The sequence below is a fragment of the Schistocerca americana genome, chromosome X (genome assembly GCF_021461395.2).
Source record: "Schistocerca americana isolate TAMUIC-IGC-003095 chromosome X, iqSchAmer2.1, whole genome shotgun sequence".
Taxonomy (NCBI): Eukaryota; Metazoa; Arthropoda; class Insecta; order Orthoptera; family Acrididae; genus Schistocerca; species Schistocerca americana.
Genome location: NC_060130.1, coordinates 111,385,407 through 111,405,184, shown reverse-complemented (window position 1 = coordinate 111,405,184; position 19,778 = coordinate 111,385,407). Strand labels below are relative to the sequence as shown.

Sequence of the window (19,778 nt, the reverse complement as noted above, 5' to 3'; positions counted from 1 at the left end):
CCGGGATTGATCCGTCGTTCTCCCGAATGCATGCGCTTAGGAGAACATAGCATTTTTGGTGCAGGTTGGGCTAGGCATAAGCCATTTATGAGTTATTTATTTATTTATTGCAAATTTAAAGACCTACTATCTGATATTTCAAAACAGTTCGTACATATTACGATTTTCGTTTGTCATCTTTTTTGCAGTTTTTTGTTTTGTATTTTATGTGCAACATTTATAAAGAATAACACTTTTTTAAATAACAATCTCTTAAGGTTCAAATATGAATAAAATTTTGTTGTTTTAAGATGAATGTAGAACGATGATATGATAGAGGATAGGATAGAGGAGAGACTGACGGCGAATACCTCGGAATGGTTTCTTCGAGCTGTTGAGCGCCGGTCACAACAAAATAGTTTGTAGTCAGTAGTACAGAATGGCATAAGTAAATAAATAAATAAGCCATTTATGGTAGCGCAGTTTCCAGGCAGTGGTTGGCGCTGCAGTAAGAATGCAGCACGATAATCAAAGGGTCGTGAGTTCGATTCACTATGATGGAGTTCTATTGTTTGCAGTTTTTACGTTACTTTCACTGCAAATAAACCGAATTAATGCTCACTTTACTGATAGTTTCGTAAAAGGCATGAAAAGGAAAGGAAAAAGAAGGTTTGTAATTGCAAATATACTTCCAAGAAAGAACTTATGACGTCCTCGAGGACTCTGTAAATATCTTTCCAAGAACGGGTTGTAACTTATTTTTACAGGACTACTTTATATTCCATTAGTTTCATTTTGATCTTCGTATAGCCCTCGGCAGTTGGACGCGAACAACATGTTCCAAGAGCAGATAAAATGATAGCTACGGCTGTGGAGGGTGTTTACTTGTTAGCTTTAGACCGAGTAACGCCAGGTTTTCGATAATATTGTGACAACACAGTGAGAGTATTGTTTTTCTACAGAAACCTTAAAACAACCATATAATTGTAAAAAAAAAGCGACAAAATGCCGAGAAAATGAGGCTTCCACTGTTTTTACGGCGAATATCACCCCAGCACATATAAATCATCGATGGTAAAATAACAAAAGTATCTAATTGTATGTACGAAATTCTCGTATAAGCCTTACCATCCGTTCGTCAAAATTTATTTGCAGCCCCAAATTTCTTTTGCTGTCCTTTTTATGTCTTTTATGAAAATCTTAATAAATGCAATAAACTGAGAATTATTTCGGTTTATTTCCAGCGTAAGTAAAGAAAAATTGAAAATAAAAGAAGTCCTACATTAGAAGCCGAACCCACAACCTGCAGATTACCGTTCTGTACTCCAAGTAGCGCGTTCAATATACGCTAACATAAATGGCTCAAGCCGCACCCAACCCGCGCCAAAAACGCTGTTTTTTTTTCTAAAAGACAGGGCATGTGGATCTCCTACACGTACCAGACATTTGGCCGAAATCGGCGATGAATAGGCGTGGTCATCACGTTAGTCCCGTGTCGCTGTGCAGTGGAACTTAGCGCGGCGGCGAGCTCCAGTTGGCTGGCGCTGCAGTAAGACGACGCTGGTTGTAACAGCCCCGCCTACAACCCGAAATGTAGTTCATGCGTTTCGGTGTTTTTTCAGACAGTGTGTGCAGAACTGATTGAAAGCCATCATCCTGAATTGAGGCCCATTATCTGACACTATAGTTTGAGGAACTCCTTAGATAGCTGGAACATGATACAGCGCGTTTATTGTGGCTTCTGCTTATCGCATATGGGTATTTAGAGTATACGTCCAAACTATAGCCACGTAGTGCCCAGAAATGGGCCTGGAGAAGTCCAATGGAATGTAGCTCCATGGTTTATGGGGGATGTGTCGGCCGAACATGGAGCACACAGTGTATGACTTCTCATAAGATATTGTCGTTATGGGTGTCTGCAGCGATTTGAGACCCCTTTCTGTGTCTACGTGGGAACATAAAATTCCTGATCTGGATCTGGATCCGCAGAAGGCAACATAGAGCGTCCGCATTAGCGCGTTGCGCTTTTGACTTGAACTTCATCGTACAATCGTAGAAGACTTGGAAAAGTGCCCAAAGTTGGAGGCGTTATGCTGTTCGTTCTGAAAGACTAAAGCGTGGCTCGATTACCACTGCCAGCGGCTTTTTCCCTCGACTAAAATGAAGTCTCGAATTGGTAAACATGGAACTTCTTAATTGCAAATACAGTCGCTGACGCCTCCTTTTCTATTTGTGAGTGATTCTCTTGTGAGGGTGTGAGCGTTTTCCGACGCACAGCCGCCATCGTGTGTGTGTGCCGGCGCTGCACCAGTGTCACGTCGAGTTGCATCCGTGGCAAGAACCAAGGGAGGCGATGGGGAAAACGGTAGAGTGCCGGATGCAGCATACACTTAACAATATGAAGGAGTGCTCACAGGCAGTTGTTCACCTGTACTGAACAACTTCTTGCCGGCCGCAGTAGCCGAGCGGTTCTGGGCGCTTCAGTCCGGAACGACGCGGCTGCTGCGGTGGCAGGTTCGAATCCTGCCTTGGGCATGGATGTGTGTAATGTCTTAGTTAGGTTTAAGTAGTTCTAAGTTTAGCGGACTAATGACTTCAGATGTTAAGTCCCATAGTACTTAGAGCCATTTGAACCATTTTTGAACTGAACAACTTCCTTCCGCAACTGGTTTAGTGGGTGCATGGTATGGGCCGCTTGTGCGACGAACAACAGCTTGCATTTCTTGTAAATTTAGGGAACGGGTAGGCTTCGAAGCTGTTGCATTTAGATCAATGGGCTGGGTCCCTTCTTTATTTAGCAAGTACCAGAAGCATCCTACTTGCTCCCGGAAAAAGTGGCATTTGTCTAAGTCGAACTTTAGCCCTGCATCACGTAATGTAGAAAATAGTATGCAGAGGTTTCGTAGGCGTCACTTCACTCGTATAGGTAGTTAGTGCAAGTGATTATGAACATGGTTAACTGCTTCAGGTACCTCTGGAAGATTATAGGAAAGGAAGAGATCCTAAAAGGCAAGCTCTTGTATTTTTACAAGTCGAAGGGAGTGTTCATAAGTAAAATGTTACGCGACTCTTTATCCAGCGGTATTTGCAAATATGCTTCGGCAAGGTTGGTCTTAGAAAAATATTCCCCTCCAACAAGTTTTATGAGATCTTCTGGACGTGGTATAGGACAGGTTTCTATTTGTGCCTATGTATCGATTGTTAATTTAAAATCTCCACATAGCCGGAAGGAGCCATTAGGTTTCTTGATTATTACCAGGGTCGTACCCAAAGCGCTGGTTCAATCATCCCAGCCGCTTGGAGTCGATCAAGCACCTCCCTAACGGCTGTCTGCGAGGAGACTGGAATGGGCCGCGTCCGGCAACAACGGGGCATCGCGTCTGTTCGCAAACAGATATAAGCCTGGAAATCTGTGGCGTACTACAGGTCTGGTTCGAATATAGCTACGAATACGGCACAGAGGTCAAGTTCCCGGAAGGGACCGGTGTCAGAGACGACCTGAACTTCGTCATTGATCTAGAATCAAAGCACAGGAACCGAAAATGTTTCCGGCTGAGTGACTATCGACAACAAATAGCGTTATCAGCCTTGTGACCTTTAAGGCTGCGACATTTGTGAAATGACCCAGGTGGGGAACTGACCTGTCATCATGGCGCCCGGGTTCGATTCCCGGCGGGGTCAGGGATTTTCTCTGCCTCGTGATGACTGGGTGTTGTGTGATGTCCTTAGGTTAGTTAGGTTTAAGTAGTTCTAAGTTCTAGGGGACTTATGACCATAGATGTTGAGTCCCATAGTGCTCAGAGCCATGTTTTGAACCTGTCATCATGCGCGACCACGGTACGGGAGGGTGGTGTGACTGATACTCGGAATCTAAAAAAGCGTACGTTTGACGATTTATTAAAGAAACTACAGCTGTTTTGTCCACCCGGAAACGGACGTCTCTGTTAGCTATTGTGAGATTTATAAATAAATTGCGAGCGATAGGATCGCATGGAGGGACCACTGCCGGAAGTTCATGCGCTGTCCCTCGGCGTAAGTTACTTCCCCTACATGTACCCCAATTGCAAATAAGAAAACATTGAATGAAGCGAATAAAATGTAGAGTCTACTTTGTAGGCTCTAGGACTCAGATTTAGTTCCGACTACTTGTGAAGTGAGTAAGCAGAAGCTAAGTCTAGGTATCTCTATCCTATTCAGTGAAAAAAGTGCAGGGAGAGTCAATAGGGGTAAATACCACCCAAGGGCAAGATACAAGTTGTTTTTCACTGTGGACCAAATTGAATCGTCCCTGATCAGCACTTCTTGCTGGCTGAAACGAAGTGACTAACCATGGAGATACTCCATACCCTGAATCGCCAAGTAAGGAAGCATCCCAGATGTAGCCTGAAATTATATTTCTAATTGGGCTACATCTCCATATTGTAGCATCATGCACGCTACCAGGTCGTTCTGCACTTACGCCAGTAAATTTCTAACCAACCTCTACGGCAACCAGCACGTTAATACAGGCATAACCTTTTTGACTGGTGTATTTATCACCATATAATTTTGGTTTTCTAATTTCTTTTTGGGTGCAATCCAAAGCCCCGCCCCTAGAATAGTTGGTAGTCGAAATATGTTTTGCCATTATAGCTTAGCCGTATTAAATTCCTGCATTTTACACGGGAATCGAATCCAGTGGTGAGCTTTTAAGACTATGTGATCGATAACATCATTCGCTGTTTTACACACTGTTGTCCGATCAACTCCCAAATCCTCGCCCACACCTGTCTGAAATCCAGGACCGCCAACACAAAGAAGAAGTATCTCCATCCGTTTTCCGGAAGTAAAGGCTTCTCCAAGTGTTTAATCACTTATTTGTATAAATTCCGCAGTTAAAAAAATCTACTTTTTCAGTTTTAAATAGCAACAGCTCTTTACATCTACTAACATCTCTCCGAATCTGATAATGTATTCGTGTGTGGAACATCGCCAGAGCATAGACTGTGCTTATGAGCTATCACGTTCCACCACCGTCTTAAGAATAACCAAGACGTATCCCAGCGTGCAAAATAGATTCTACTCTTTATTCACAGCTTAAATCTAGCCCGTTCGGTAAAGCGAAGATACATCTGGCATATTAGAATCTACAAAGTTTATTCATATACAAATTACACTGATGAGCCTAAACATTATGACCACCTGCTTAGTAGCTTGTTTCTCCGTCTTTGGAACGAAATACATCACTGATTTTGCGTATCACGGATCCGACAGCTTGTTGGTAGGTTTGTGAAGGTATGTGGCATTAGATGTCTACGCACGGGTCATGTAATTCGCGTAAATAACGGGCCTCTGATTTACGTACACGGTGATGGCGCCCAATAGCGACCCATATGGGTTCTATTGGATTTATATCAGGCGAATTTTGACATCAACGTGAGTTCGCTATAATGCTCCTCAAACCACTGTGGCACGGTCCTAGCCCCGAGACACGGACAATTATACTGCTGAAAGATAACATCGCCGAAGGGGAAGATATCAAGTATAAAGGGAGGGAGGTGGTTCGCAGCTGTCAGCGTGTCTTCGATTACTACCACAGGTCCCATGAAAACTCAGGAGAATGTCTCCCATGGCATAATACTGCTCCCACCAGCCTGCGTCGGAAGCGCACTGCACGTTTCGAGCCGCCATTCGCCTGGATAACGGCGTTTGTGGAGACGAACATCGACTTAGTGTAACAAAAATGTGACACATCCGAAGAGCGGACACGCTTCCGTTGATTGACGGTCGAATCCCGATAGTCCCGTGTCCAGTGAAATCGTAATTGGCGATGTCGTTGGGTCAACATGTGAACACATAGGGGTGGTCTGCTTCGGAGCTCCATGTTCAACAATGTACGACGAACGGTGTGCTCCGAAACGCTGGTGCGTACGCCAGTATTGTGCACTTTCGGCAGAGATATCACATATCATCATCAATCCTACTTACAGAGCAGACAAGCCTTTGGACCTCTAGTTCTGTGAAGAGCCGTGGACGTTCAACCATTTAGCGCCTAGTGGTAGTTTCACTGTCCTAGCTCTTTCCGTAGATGCTCACGACAGTAGCACGTGAACATCCGACTAGCTTCGCCGTTTTTGAGATACTCATTCACAGGCTTTGCGTAATAATAATCTATCCTTTGACAAAGTCTCTTATCTCAGTGGATTTCCCTATTTGCTGCCCATTTCTTCGCTAGGGTGATCGCCCATCCGTCTCTCCTACACTAACATACTTTTTATAGCGTGTCACGTGCCCGCAACGTCAGCAGGTGGCATCCAACCTTGCGGTGACAATGGTCATAATGTTCTGGCTGATCAGTGTGGTTACTTATTAAAATCTTGAAAGACTTAGCTACATCACTCATTATTACAATTATTGTTCTACTAACTCGCATTTCCTAGACGATTAGCATTTCTACCTTCTCTTCGTTGGTGTACATCGTCTCGCGCCAACCTTCTTTTGAAGACAGTTCATTGAATGACCGGTTTGCATTTTCCTTGTGTTTCAATTTTTTTACTGTCAGCTCTAGCAAGTAGAAGTGTTACGTTACCCCGGGTTCTAGCTCCGTGTGCTGGTACGGGAGGATCGCAGTTAAATTTGTATTACGTTCTTAATAACGTCATGTTTACGTGTTACGTGAATGGGGTGGGGGGCTAGGAGCGGCACATACCGGAGTAATCAGAGAAATTTTGAGCTGGTCCAGCCTGGTGCATTGGGGGGGCGGTAGGAATATCAGTGGGCCGAGGCGCAAGGACATGCAGTGTCAGCTGTGAGGCGGTCGGGCTGTCGACAGATAAGGTGGCAGCTATCTCCGAGGCACAGCCGCGCGCCCTTTGAGACCAGACGTCCTTCTGCCTCATCGGGTAGCATCAATGCAGACACTCCTCACCTATGTCTTTGATGCCTCATCAGTGCTATAAAGCGTCTTTGCTTCTGTCTGATTATGCAATTCAGGTTCGGGAAGGCAGCTTCTACTGAATCATTGTCGAAGCTGTGGAACAAATCCCCAAAATTTACAGCCATTATTTAACCAAATAAAATATTCTGATTTGTCTGGCTCTGTCATTTTACCCTCGTTTCTAGGATTCAACGTTTATTCCCATTACTGAAGCCTTTCTCGGCTGCCACCGTTCTTCGAAAATTGAGCACTACAGAGATCGACAAACAGTCGTACTCGAGACAGATTTCAGTAGTGAAACTGAAACTTTGAGTCTTGAAGACTGAAAATTTGGGCGATTAAACAATTCAGTTTCAGACCCCTTTAGAGGCTAAAAGTTAGTTTACCTTTAAAAATTAACCAACTACATTTTTATGACCTCTGAAGATATCTCCCGTGAAAAGGGACGAAACGTAAGACACAGGAACATGTCGCTGACCACGGTTTAATGTCCGTAAAACGATTCTCACTTACGATATAAATATCGGCCTGAATTGAACGATCATCACGTTTTATTCGGGAAATAAATTCAATGTCCTGAGTCTGTAACCTCGGTTGTCAGTAGAATTCATTTTGAAAATTTGCTTGACCTTCAGTTTTGATAACTGTCGTGTATGTGAAAAATTCGTAATCGTTTCAATAGTGTATATGACGTTAAACTGTAAGTCAACGCCTAGTCTGAGGAAAGAGACGACATACCAACTCCTACAGGGCGTTGTGGTGCTCAACCCGTCGTCGTGGGATGGATGTTCAAACAGACGACCCTGTTTCATTAGAGATGCTGTGTCTTAACGTTCCACACAAACAAGGTCTCATTGAAAAAAAGGACATTTTAACATTCGACAAATAAGAAACTGGCTTGAGAGAAATTTGTGAGTCTTAGGAAAATCTATTCAAAATCCGAAAGGTCGATCACTCGAGTACCAAAGCTCGATCTGAACTACCTTCTGGTTTTGGACGGTTTGCTACCTGAGTACATGTTACTTAAGACGAAAAATTTGGTCATGAAACTGAAGCAAATACCATCATTAGTTGCTCACGCACTCATAGCTACGAAATTCCTCTACCTCAATATTAAAAGGAGGGATAAAATTTAACGTCTTCTCAACACTGCTCGAAATGAAACACCAGCTCGCACGCACAAAGATGGCGATCGCTTAGAAAGAATCATTCCGGCATTGCTCTGAAGTGACGAAGAAACAACAGAAAACCTAATTTACGATCATCAGACGGGGATGTGGAAGTCTCAAATGCGGAATGCGAGTCTATTGCCTTAACCGCTACTACATCACCTCATTTTGTTTGAACTCTAAAGACGGCTCAAACTCATGTTACTATTTCACCGATGTCTTAGGTTTCGCTTTTTATAACATCTCCATCTCAATGAATGCAATGATAGTGTGTTCGCGAAAAATATCTGTACAACTAATCGCTTCTGCACAGGGAAGAGTTATGACAACGCAGTCTGACAACGCAAAGACTCCTTCCTAAAGCAGAACGTTAATGCTGTGGTCTTTCGTTTCATCCCTCCAATTATATACCAGTTTAACAGTATAATTAATCCAAATAATTGCAGGGGTTGAAACTTAGATACCACTAAGGTCTGCGAAGGATGAAGGTCGTGGTAATCCTATAATGAAGCTTTGTTCTATTTCTGTATCCTTCAAGTCCCGACTGAGTCCCTTAATGAAGGAAGTTAGCGCTAAGTACCTTCGCGAGCATATCGCGTCCGCTGTAACATCGACAGACTCATATCACTAGTGTCATCTGCAGCAAAAGCGAGAATAGAGCAAAGGAAAATATCGAAAGAATCGTGCAAAAGTAAATAAACACGCGAATTCGATGGATAGCTGAAGTGAGTGCGTAAGAGAGAGAGAGAGTGAGAAAATGGAGCGGCGGGGCGGGGGGATGGGTATGGGAGTGATGGGAGTAAGAGGAGGAGGCAAGAGCAGGGGTAAGGGTCGAGGAGCGAGAGCAGACAAATTCTTGCTTGCTGATCCATAACCGCAAACTGTGCAGATTTCAGACCAGTGCTGACAAGTATTAAGCTCGATTATAGATATTTTTCAGTACTCTCCCGTTGTTGCGCCACAACTGCGCCATTCTGCATGTATATTGCGTAAGCTACTATAAAGTGTATGGCAGAGGGTACCTCATACCAATACTAACCCACTATCTCTTCTAATCCATTCGGAAATGGAGCGAGAAAAACACAACTGTTCGTATCTTATTCTCACGGTACGTACTCGAGGTATGAGATGGAGACATAGCCTGCCTTGAATGTAGATTATTTAATTTAATCCAGCAGAGTAATGTGAGAACAGCATCGTCCTTATTTAAGCGATTTCCATTCAAACTTTGAACGGTGGTGTACTACCCTAGATTAGATATTAGATGGTCATTGAGTCTTGCATCCTGTTTGCTTCAGAGACTACACTTCCCAGGTCTTCCCAACGTTTCACCTTCCTAATTACTGGTTTCGCGTGTTGATTTCAACTGATACGTAGTATTTTTACTAGATATTTAAACACGGTGACAATTTCAAGAACCTTTAAATCAATTAATACAAAAAATGTTCAAATGGCTCTAAGCACTATGGGACTTAACATCTGAGGTCATCAGTCCCCTAGACTTAGAACTACTTAAACCTAACTAACCTAAGGACGTCACACACATCCATGCCCGAAGCAGGATTCGAACTTGCGACCGTAGCAGCCGCGTGATTCCGGACTGAAGAGCCTAGAACCGCTCGGCCACCGCGGCCGGCTAAATCGATTAATACAGGATTATTTCTTTCATTTATGGTCGTTACATACATTTAAGGCTAGTCCTTATTCAACATACTAAATTAAAATATTTTCTAAGCCTTTTGCGTTTTCTTGCACTTATAGAGCGATCCTATTTTCCTGTAAGCAACAGTCACGGCAATAAACAATTTTGAGAGCTGTTGATCCAATTTGCAAGAAACTTTTATTTAAACTGAGAGTGTTAATGGTCTTACCACAGTTTCCTGGGGCACACCCGTTGGTAAATTTTTGTCTATAATTCAAACTTTTTTCGATCCAACGACACATATGAGAAAATCCTCACTATGATCTTAACCTCATTATCAGTCGACAGTGCGGTACAATGCTGAACGCCCTTCAGAAATCTACTAAGATTGCATCTAGTGGATCTCCTTCGTCTACTGTTTCCTTTAGATAAGGATGATCTCATTGTCAACAGAATGTTAGCGAATAACTGATCCTACTTCAGTGGAAGACGAGGGCATATTTTGTAAGCCAGAAGAGTAAACAGTAAACCATTTGTCAGAACGAAGCTCTCACCTTGAAGTAGGATATGCGCCGAGTTGAGGAGTTGAGACAGATAAAAATTGCGGTGTAGCGGAACAGCACGAATGTATTACTGGAACAAGGATTTCTAGGTTGTTCGGGCAGACCCTGGTATAGAGTTCTCCAAACAAACAAACACACACACACACACACACACACACACACACACACACACACACACACACCATCTTCAACGCTCTTTACTGCACAATCAGAAAGGAACGGAGAGAGAAGCGTTGTCTCAATTGCTGGCTGGTAATATCTTTATAGGTTATAGGATGCTACAGTCTTCAGGTGCTGACGTAAATATCACGCTTAGTGGTAACAGTTACGACATTCTTTGTTAATAATTGTCTGACGTAAAAGGAAGGCCTATGGAGCTCGCACTATAATTAAGAGACCTTGGGCACCACGAGGAAGACCAGCCCGTGTATCAGGAAACGTGTTTTCCAGTATTAATTTTAAGAAATGACTGAGGAGACTTAGAGGGTTACATTCAGAAATCTCAATCCTCTTCCCGAAGAGAATTTCGACCTGCTTTATTAAATCACCATATTTCAATAAGCTCAGAAGTCTCAAGATCTTAATACGTCTAAAAGTAATTTAAATGGAGCTATTCACTCTTCAGCAACGTAAGCTGGAGACCAGATTTCTCGTTAGCTTGCGTATTAAACCAAGTAGCGTAGGAGTGTACAAAAGTGTACATAACAGGAAATATAAAATGGCTATTCTGTAGTTTGCTACATTGACCACGAAGGTTAATTACCGTTATTTTTGAGATGTTTCGATGAATGAATAAGCTTTGAGGCGCTTTCGCTTAAAATGTATTATGATTTTCCAAAGTGACAAAAGTAAAGAGAAATCTGTAGCCAAGTGTTTTTATTGTGCACACTGACGTGCGAACCAAGTGAAACAGAGTGTGAATTTCGTTCGTGTGATCTGTGTGTTCTAGAGCACAATTCAAAAAATTGTGAGATATTTTAAGGTAGATCTGTTTATTTTTAGATTTATTAAGTATGCATAGCAAGGTGAGTGCATTGTTCACTTTCTCGAACTCTTCCGTAGTAATATTAGTAGTGTTCGTAGTATGTGAACAGTGATCCCAAATGCTTACAGTTGCAATTCAAGTGCTTAAAAGCAGTGACATGTCACAATACAACGGCGACAAATTCTACGTTTTAGTTCCCAGCATGAAACAACTGAGTATGTTTCCTGGACCGATCAGCATAGAACTCCTCGAACGTCAGATCTCTGCTTCACATCGGTAAAATCGACAGCTCTGTCGTAACATACACCTGTTGATTATCCATAATTAGGAAATTCACAGAAAAAAACCAGGAGTAGCTATCCTCGATTGCTTTTCTGATTTGTACAAAACGCGCTTCCTCATATTCTGGATCAATTCAACACAAATAAGGCAGAACCCAAATTAATAAAACTCAGCAATCAGTGATATTCGTTTAGAAAAGTACCCTGTGGAGATTTTGATATTCCGTCATACTTCACAGCCCTCTCGCGTGTTTCAATAGAAAAATTCTTCAAGAACAGTAGCGAAGTATTTGCATAATATAAATGTGTAAGATACGGGTCTAGAACAGGCTCTGTTGAGATAAAATTTGAACAGTCAGCCAGAGACAATAGTGCGATATCACAGAACATCATCAAATGATTTGGTGACGTGCCTTTCGTACTATACGTTTTCTGTCATCATCTCTCGCAGTGCAGGACCACGGGAGATTCACTACACATAATAAAACGTTACGTAACTTCTGATCACTTCATCCTTGAAACACAATAACGCACCAAGGGCCAATCGATTACTACAGACATTTTTATGTAGATCTCTTTATTTTAAAGCCTTTTAAGAGTGCGTAGCGAGTTCAATGAACAAAGAAAACTTGGCTATAACCGTTGTTGGGAAGATAAACTTAGTTTCACTAGAAAACTTACAGTGAAAATATGGCAGACATTGTGCAAGGCATACATTAAGAGCGCACCTTGTGTGCTCTTCAGCGAAATGCAAGTTTCATACGATTGTGCAAAATCCATTCATTAATGGACGTGGTTTGATATTGGTATTTAAAAAGAAATACTCGAATGCCACAAAAATTCCAGAAGACTAGTTGAAAATTTTCTTCCATATATTTATGGGCACAAAAACAGATGTAACTTTTACATTCAATATAAAAATACGCTTTTGTGAAATACGAGTACCGTGTGAAGGCGTAAGAAGTCTCGTCATTTTCAAAGTTACACTAGACGTCAATGACTATTAGTCAAGTCAGTGACACATACTGAGTCGATTACTTCCTCTTGCCACAGTAAAAAAGCATTTTGTTAGTACTGGTGAATTACTTAGCAACCGTGTTCATCGACAGCCCATACGAGAATTAGACACCGAAGTAGCCGAGAAGTTCTATAGTCCCCGAGAAGAAGACAGAGGTGTGAAACAGGGGCAGATTACTGAGTAATGCAATCGCTGTGCACCCTCAGTCCACTTGGTGTGAGGCGGAGTCCTATCGCGCTCCGGCTCGCTGTCTTTCTGGGAAACCACGCATTACCGCTGACAGAACGCCTACAGCTCTAATCTCACCAACTTAGCACCGCAAACGGAATCGCTAAGCCTGCAACGTGAATATTCAGCGCCTGCCGTTGCTTTATTACGCGATATTTCACAAGGCCGTAGCTCGTTTTTATTTTCTTTTATACGAGTCGTAATTGTTTGCTTAGTATGGAACGTCTTGTTGAGAGTGAGGTCATTAGAGGCGGGGCAGAATATGTGTACCACACAAAAGAACATTCGAGGGAAGAATATTTGACAGTTTCTATAGTCTCCCCCTTTAAATATGAAGCACTAGGTGAAAAATTGAGCCACCATGACCCTTTTGCACGTCACAACGAGCGTAGACAGTCTCACGAATAACGCACATATTGATAGGAATAATTTGGTTGGGACTGCATAGCACGCATTTATTGACTAATATTCTCACAAGTACAAGTCCGCTGTTGCGAGAAGATGTTTGAAGATGAAGTACAGAATTCCTGACGGTGGACGATATAAACCGTAAAAAACTGCATAGGTGAAGATAAGCACTTCATGTAATTGCCATAATGAGAAACGGCCGAGTTCGTGTTGGGCGCACCGACTGCGTACAGATTCCCTCCCCACGAACTATGATTCCATGTGTATCGCTGAATGGTTTAAAGTGGAAGCTAGAGATGTTCCCTCGAGAGCTACAGGTTAGTTATAGCCAGGTACCTAGCTCGACATTGACGAAACGGTTGAGTCTCAAAAGGGGTGGAGAACATAGACAACAAATATGACAATGCAAACCGCAAGGTGAGTGCATTGTTCAGTTTCTCGAACTCTTCCGAAGTAACGTTTGCAGTGTTCGTAACGCGTTAACAGTGCTCCCATATGCTTACAGTCGCAACTCGAGTGTTCAGAAGCAGTGGCATGTTACAATACACTGGCGAAAAATTGTACGTTTTAGCTCCCTCCGTGAAACAGCCAGGTATGTTTCCTAGGCCGGTCAGCACAGAAATCCTCGAACAGCAGATCTCTACTTCACATCGGTAATACAGACAGCCCTGTCGTATAATAAGCCTGTTGATTATCTATGATTAGGAAATTCGCAGAAGTAACCAGACACAGCGATCCTCAAAAGACTATTACTCTTTTACAGTTTTAATAAAACGCGCTCCCTCACATTCTGGGTCAATTCAAAACGAGTGAGGCAAAACTCAAATGAAGAAAACCGAAGAATTAGTGATACTCGTTTACACAAGTTCCCTATGGAGATTTTGATATTCCGTTATATTTCACAGCCCTCTCACATGTTACACTCCAAAAATTCATGAAATGTAGGAAAGTATTTGCGTGATTTAAATGTGTAAAATTAGTATCTAGAACAGGTCTGGAAGAGAAAAAGCTTCAAAAGTTTGCCGAATGTAGTACTGCAGCATTACAAAAAGTAGCAAACTGATACGGTGACGTTTCCTCCGGATTGTACATTGACTGACGCTTCCTGTCAACAAGTCATGCAGTGCAGGACCACTGCAGATTCACTAAACGTAACATAACATTATATAACTTCCGATCACTTCTTCCTCGGAACACAACAAAACACCTACGGCCAATCGATTACTACCACCAGTGACAGCTGCTGTGGTATGACAAAGGAGAAGACCGTCTCAAGGGCAATACACGAACGTTTTCCGCGCACGCAACAAAGGCAGAGAGCAGCCGCTCGGCGAGACGAGCGACCGCGATCGTGTTCCACCGCAGCGAAATAAGAGAAAACGCGGTGCAGGAAGTGGAAACTAACCTGTGATCAGTTCTTCCTCCGAGCACCAAAGACAAATTACCGAGAGCTGTTGCTCTCATATAAAACCGAGCACCGAGGAAGAAACGAAAGGAGTGAAAAATTAAGTACGGAGCGTAGCACAAAATTTCGCGTAAGCCGGCGCTACGTACGCTGCTGACGTGGTCAGTTTTTGCCCCCGTCACCGCTTCCCCTGAGCCCGGCGCCGGGGAAGTGCTGTCGCGAAGCGGCAAATGCTTACCTGCGGCCGTGGCAGATGCAAGATGCTGCTAGCACGTGCGCTGTTGGCCGCACACTGAGGCTCGCTGCGCGCCGCGCCGCCTCCAGCCGCCGCCTCGGCGCGCCTCGCCGCCCCATTGGCCGACGCTGCGTCCACACTCCCATAACTCTTCCTCCTCTGCCCACACGCTCTCCATGTCCCCAACGTGCATGGGACGTTCTCTGGCAGTTCACACCTGTACACAGCTAATAAAAAATTATGGCGCTTCTCGAAGAAGTAACCGTGACGGTTTCTTACGAGGAACCCCTTAAGTGCGAGGTAGCAAGTTCAGTCATAAGTAAAGCTCATTCCAAAGGGTTGTGTTAAAAATGATGACAGGAAAAATATTAGCTTCTAATGACTCACAACGTGCATCAGGAGGGTGAAAGAAACTACGTGTCCGGCAGGTGCAGAGATCGATCATCTATGGGATGTACAGGGTGACAATTACTGAAATATACGAAATAAAATCGTCGTAACATCTGTATATTGAGCAAGCAGTAAAGGAAACAAAAGAAAAGTTCGGAGTACGTATTAAAATCCATGGAGAAGAAATAAAAACTTTGAGGTTCGCCGATGACATTGTAATTCTGTCAGAGACAGCAAAGGACTTGGAAGAGCAGTTGAACGGAATGGACAGTGTCTTCAAGGAGGATATAAGATGTACACCAACAAAAGCAAAACGAGGGTAATGGAATGTAGCCGAATTAAGTCGGGTGATGCTGAGGGAACTAGATTAGGAAATGAGACACTTAAAGTAGTAATGGAGTTTTGCCATTTGGGCAGCAAAATAACGGATGATGGTCGAAGTAGAGAGGATATAAAATGTAGACTGGCAATGGCAAGGAAAGCGTTTCTAAAGAAGAGAAATTTGTTAACATCGAGTATAGATTTAAGTGTCAGGAAGTCGTTTCTGAAAGTATTTGTATGGAGTGTAGTCATGTATGGAAGTGAAACATGGACGATAAATAGTTTGGACAAGAAGAGAATAGAAGCTTTCGAAATATGGTACTACAGAAGAATGCTCAAGATTAGATGGGTATATCACATAACTAATGAGGAGGTATTGAATAGAAATGGGGAGAAGAGGGGTTTGTGGCACAACTTAACAAGAAGAAGGGACCGGTTGGTAGGACATGTTCTGAGGCATCAGGGGATCACAAATTTAGCATTGGAGGGCAGCGTGGAGGGTAAAAATCGTAGAGGGAGACCAAGCGACGAATACACTAAGCAGATTCAGAAGGATGTAGGTTGCAGTAAGTACTGGGAGATGACGAAGCTTGCACAGGATAGGGTAGCATGGAGAGCTGCATCAAACCAGTCTCAGGACTGAAGACCACAGCAACAACAACAACTTCTGAACGGTTTGCTTTAGGACGTTCAAACTGCCTGGTTGGCCGGGGGGGCATGGTGGGAAATAGTATGATTTGGTTTAGTGACGAAGCCCACTTTTATTTAGATGGGTTCATCAATAAGCAAAATGGCGCATTTAGCGGACTGAGAATCCGCATTTCGCGATCGAGAAATCTCTTCACCCTCGGCGAATGACTCTCTGGTGTGCAATGGCCAGTCACGGAATAATCGGTGCGATATTCCTTGATGGCACGGTGACTACCGAACGGTACGTGAAGGTTTTCGAAGATGATTTCATCCCAGTTACCCAAAGTGACACTGATTTCGACATGATGTGGTTCATTCAAGACGGAGCTCGACCCCCATCGAAGGAAGAGAGTGTTTGATGTCCTGGAGGTGCGCTTTGGGGATCGCATTCTGGCTCTGGGGCATCCAGAGGTCACTGGCATAGGCCTCGATTGGCCGCCATTCTCCGGATCTGAACACGTGCGACTCTTTTTTGTGGGGCTACATTAGAGACAAGACCATTAATGAGTTACAAACAGCCACTCAGGAGGTCATCGACAGCATCGAGTCCTCCATCGGGCATGGGCGTGTGTGTTTATCCTTAGGATAATTTAGGTTAAGTAGTGTGTAAGCTTAGGGACTGATGACCTTAGCAGTTAAGTCCCATAAGACTTCATACACATTTGAACATTGTATCTGCAGTATTTTGCGGACACGGTCCATATATACTGCAGCACATTGTTTCTGGATGAACATTTTTTTTGACAGCATCGATGTTCCGACACTTCAACGGGTCATGCAGAATTTCGCTATTCGTCTGCGCCACATCATCGCCAAGGATGGCAGGCATTTCGAACATGTCATAACCTAAATCCGAATACTTGCAGTGACGTTTACATGTTGAATAAAGTTTGTGCACGCCGCAGTTTGTAACTAATTTACGTTTCTTTTTCGTGTAGTTCAATAATTCTCACCCTGTATGTATTGCACTTTACGAAATGGATATCATGGACATTTAAGAAAAGTTCGGAACAAACCATTAACTTGCACCCCGAACACCGAATGAACAATGGTGCGCCACAGTGATCACAAAGGTTCGCACCATCAAGACCGAAGGCGAACTCCTTTGGAGTTACAAACTGTGCAGGACGTTCAGCTGGGTATCCAGTCTTAAAGAATGCATATAGAATCATATTGTTGTAACGGAGTGATGAGAACTGATAGAATGTGATGTCATGCATCCGAATGCGAAACCGTGTGTCCCGGAACTCATCGCGAAACGGGTTATCCTTCAAGGCATAGCTACAGATAGTGCAATAATATGTTTCATAGCCGGAGAAAAAACAAATATTCAAAGACCGAATTTGTCCAGTGGTTCCAGGTGGTACGAACTGCAATGTCACACACTTTTCAGGAGGTATAATTTGCTCTAAAGGAGTACGATTTTTATACGCACACCAGGAATCAGGCAAAAGCAAGTTATTTTGACCAGCTCTTGGCCAAAAGTAGTACTCATACCACAGTGGTAGTTCCTTACTCCCATTTTCCCACTCTTGCTTGCTGTGACGTAAACACTCCCTACAGCTCTTGCAAGATCGCGCTCACGAGAAAAAATCGTAGGGAGCAGAGCACCTTCAACTTTTCGCAGAACAATAAATAACTATCCTGCCAACTTACCTCCCACATTAATGGTCGGAATAATTGTGTAGCCGGCAGGAGTGGACGAGCGGTTCTAGGCGCTACAGTCTGGAACTGCGCGACCGCTACGGTCGCAGGTTCGAATCCTGCCTCTGGCATGGATGTGTGTGATGTCCTTAGGTTAGTTAGGTTTAAGTAGTTCTAAGTTCTAGGGGACTGATGACATGAGAAGTTAAGTACTATAGAGCTCAGAGCCATTTGAACCACATGAATAATTGTGTACTATTGCGTTAAGGCATTGCTGTTAGTTGATCTTGATACAACTCTCTTGGTGCTTCTATTTTCCAGGGTTCTTTTCATATACATTTTCTTTTGAAATCCCAATTGGTCGAAGTTGAAAACAAAATCATTGCTGAACGACGGGATCTCATTTACAAATTTTAGGGCCGATTCCACAGCTTACTGTTCATCGTCATGTTGACGCTTGGTCCGGAATTTCGATCTGACGTCTCTTCCAATTTTATTGCACTGTTTCAAGTTATGCAACCATCCACTAATTCCCTTGAAATCACTGTAATATATGTCGTGCGCAATCTGGCGTGCATTACGTAGTAGGTGACTATTGTGCACGTCCTGTAAATTTTATTGAACATCCTTGAAACGTGCAAACACCAGTTTTGTAACGAGTGCGCCTTGATCTCCCATGAATGTCCGTAGTTTTTCCTATGCACTAAATGCTCATATTGCTGCGGACTTATTCGAAACAGTTCGTAACCGTTTTTTTTTCTTTTTTTTATTTACTACGCAGCGGGTAATCTACCACGTAAGTAATTGTGTTAATACCAGCCCCTTGGACAACAATTGTCCTTTTGTACGTTTCACTGGAGACGGGATTTATGGCTCCCTGTTCGACAAGGATGATGAACTACGTGGCGCGACACCTGTTTCGTTATTAGTTTCATTTGTTAGAACATATCGTCATCATTATAGTCCTCTTGTACATTGTCCGCACAGTCGAACGTATACGACACCACACGATCCACTGGCCCATTTGCAGAAACGCTAATGTTTCTTCTGGGACTTCTTTCGCACTCATCCAAATTTCTTGGGTTCTTTTCTGACGAAATGTCAACTTTGGCAAATGTTATTGTAGCTATGATGCAATGTTTACTTAGTTTATCGCTGCATGTAGTAGGACAATCTTCGTGCGGCCCCAAAGTACCGTTATCGAAGATGGCGGCCGTGAAGTCAGCTGATGACGTCATCCAAGATGGCGGCCACGACGTCAGTTGATGACATCATGCAAGATGGCGGCCGTGACGTCAGCTGATGACGTCATTCAAGATGGCGGCCGTGATATCAGCTGATGACACAATTACCATTATCAAAGATGGCGCCTTTTGGCGGGAAGTTTGAATTTTTGGGGGAAGATAGGTCAACTGGGCTACCTCCACTAACCTAACCCCCTCCCCCAGAAAATGGCGGAAAGTTCAAATTCCATCAATACAATGCAACAAAAGGCTACCTCCATTACCCTAGGGAAATGGTGGGAAGGAAAGGGCACTTGGGCTACCTCCACTAACCTAAGTCATCCAACCGCCACCTCTTCCTAGGAACTGTAGGAGAAAAGAACTCAGGCTGTGGTGCCACATAAGTCTTTATTTTGCATGCAGTCTTTATTTAAACAACTAAAGTCAGTAACAGCACCAAGTGTGTTCACCATGGGGTCCGGAGTCGAACTGGCCTAGTACACAGTACCGCCACCAGAGGGTGCTGTCATCCCTCTTGTGATGTAATCCAAGATGGCGGTTTGGGGTGGGGGACAATGGCGGGTCACGCCGCTGCCGACGGCATGCGAAAGTCACGTCCACAGTTAAAGTTCTTCGAGTGTTATACTGATGTCACATGTCTATCTCAATAAGCGCCAAGTC

At 43.4% G+C, this 19,778-nt stretch overlaps 1 protein-coding gene across 1 annotated transcript in view; it reads right to left on the bottom strand.

The window, feature by feature from the left end:
- The window catches only part of LOC124555806 (ecdysone 20-monooxygenase), a 173,972-nt gene extending 159,100 nt beyond the window's left edge, over positions 1-14,872 (bottom strand). Inside the window, exon 1 of the mRNA XM_047129867.1 lies at positions 14,833-14,872. The gene's annotated coding sequence lies outside the window, so the exon portion shown is untranslated. The remainder of the gene's footprint in view (positions 1-14,832) is intronic.
- Positions 14,873-19,778: the final 4,906 nt, after the last annotated feature.